The sequence below is a fragment of the Anopheles darlingi genome, chromosome X (genome assembly GCF_943734745.1).
Source record: "Anopheles darlingi chromosome X, idAnoDarlMG_H_01, whole genome shotgun sequence".
NCBI lineage: Eukaryota > Metazoa > Arthropoda > Insecta > Diptera > Culicidae > Anopheles > Anopheles darlingi.
This window is the reverse complement of record NC_064873.1, coordinates 13,061,549-13,063,949: the sequence shown is the minus strand read 5'-3', so window position 1 is coordinate 13,063,949 and position 2,401 is coordinate 13,061,549. Positions and strand designations below refer to the sequence as shown.

At 52.0% G+C, this 2,401-nt stretch overlaps 1 long non-coding RNA gene across 1 annotated transcript; it reads right to left on the bottom strand.

Annotated features, from left to right (window-relative positions):
* Positions 1-792: 792 nt before the first annotated feature.
* LOC125949084 (uncharacterized) lies at positions 793-2,401 on the bottom strand. Its single transcript, XR_007468644.1, has 3 exons — positions 2,277-2,401; positions 1,213-1,667; positions 793-1,156 (listed from the first exon to the last, which is right to left on the bottom strand). It is a non-coding gene; the product is annotated as an uncharacterized LOC125949084 (long non-coding RNA).

The following is a 2,401-nucleotide window of genomic DNA, read 5'->3' as shown; positions in this document are numbered from 1 at the left end:
CCACATGTAAGGTAAGATAAAACAACATTACATTACCCCGGAAGTAATCTAATATTTTGATATGTTTTTTTCCTTCTCCGACATGTGCCCGAGCATTGTGCATCGAACGGTCAACCACGCCAACGATCGAAGAACGCGTATGGAACACGCGGTTGAACAGGAACGTTCATGATCGCAGCCCGGATCACGCCGCCATAGCGACGCCACCAAGCCAGATGCAGACGTAGACGACGCCACCACCACCAACAGCACGAACGGCAAACATCACATCATTATGACATCACACCATGACGACGTCATCACCAAAGTCTTATGGCGTCACGGGGTGGGTTCAAAGCAATTAGGAAAAATAAACGCCACCGCCATTGCGCGATGGCTTACGGACCAATCAAAGCGTACTTCATTTTGGGTAGGGAAAGAGTATAAGAAAGAAAGAAAGGGGACTAGAGGAGAGAGCGAGAGAAAGGGTCACGTTTGATTGGTTGAAATCGAGACGATTTTGTTCCGGCCCTAGTGGACGAAATCGGGCCGCCAAAATATTTGCCAAATGTATGTATCGTTCCGTTGGCGGCTGGATCTCGGATCGATTTTTCTATAGTGAGAAATCTTCTCACTGCCCAGATAACAGTGAGACGATCTTCTCACTATAGAAATGCTGTAGTCTTGCTCTAGTCTCGCTCTAGTCTCCGGAACAACGCGCTTATGGCAAATAACCCACGAGACTAGCTCGAGACTATAGGGGCCCAAGGAACGGAGACTAGAGCGATTCGGAGACGTGGACTGTGGTTGTCTCGCTCTCTCCTATAGCCCCCTTTCTTTCTTTCCTATACTCTTTCCCTACCCAAAATGAAGTACGCTTTGATTGGTCCGTAAGCCATCGCGCAATGGCGGTGGCGTTTATTTTCGCTAATTATTTCGAACCCACCCCGTGACGCCATAATACTTTGGTGATGACGTCGTCATGGTGTGACGTCATCATGATGCGATGTTCGCCGTTCGTGCTGTTGGTGTTGGTGCCGTCGTCTACGTCTGCATCTGGCTTGGTGGCGTCGCTGTGGCGGCGTGATCCGGGCTGCGATCATGAACGTTCCTGTTCAAACGCGTGTTCCATACGCGTACTTCGATCGTTGGCGTGTTCTGTGACCTTTGGGTTGACCTGTGTTCCATACGCGTACTTCGATCGTTGGCGTGTTCTGTGACCTTTGGGTTGACCGTTCGATGCAGAATGCTCGTGTACATGTCGGAGAGGAAAAAAACATATCAAAATATTAGATTACTTCCGGGGTAATGTAATGTTGTTTTATCTTACCTTGCATGTGGACTGCAGTCAACACCTACAGCTTCACAATCACTTTCCACTACATTGTCGACAAACACTTGGCTGCACTTGCACTGCACCGTCTGTGGAACGCGTGCTTCCCGGGACTTAGAAAAATTTCGACTGCCGCGATCGGGACTTAGCCGAATTTCGATCGGGGTTGCTCCGTCTCGTTTTTCTGCTCCCTTCTCTTGCGCGCTGCCGTTCGAATCGCCCTTCGACTCTTGCGCCCTTCCCACCCCTCGTAATCAAAACCCACAAGCTCGCGTTCGTTTTCGTTCGCCCTTCTTCTCTTCCCATTCCGCCCTTCCCCCTCCGCAGCAGCGTCCCACAAGCTCGCGCGCGAAACCTTCTCCTCCTCTGCGTTTCTTCAGCTCTTTCCCCCGCTGCCTACGAGCGGTTCCATAGTGAACGTCGCATTTGCCCCTTCCTCGACCCCGTCGCAGGCGGCGGGGGTTTCGTTTTCAACTTCCTCAGCCTTCCTCTCGCTGCGTCGCAGGCAGAGGGGTCTACTCATTGTTCAGTGGGTGCTATGTGGGCATATGAACATATGAAAATATTAGATTACTTCCGGGGTATTGTAATGTTGTTTTATCTTACCTTGCATATGGACTGCAATCAACACCTACAGCTTCACAATCACTTTCCACTACATTGTCGACAAACACTTGGCTGCACTTGCACTGCACCGTCAGCGGAACGCGTGCTTCCCGGGACTTAGAAAAATTTCGACTGCCGCGATCGGGACTTAGCCGAATTTCGGTCGAGGTTGCTCCGTCTCATTTTTCTGTTCCCTTCTCTTGCGCGCTGCCGCTCGAATCGCCCCTCGACCCTTGCGCCCTTCCCACCCCTCGTAATCGAAACCCACAAGTTCGCGTTCGTTTTCGTTCGCCCTTCTTCTCTTCCCATTCCGCCCTTCCCCCTCCGCAGCCGCGTCCCACAAGCTCGCGCGCGAAACCTCCTCCTCCTCGCGGTTTCTTCCGCTCTTTCCCCCGCTGCCTACAAGCAGTTCCATAGTGAGCGTTGCATTTGCCCCTTCCTCGACCCCGTCGCAGGCCGCGGGGGTTTCGTTTTCAACCTCCT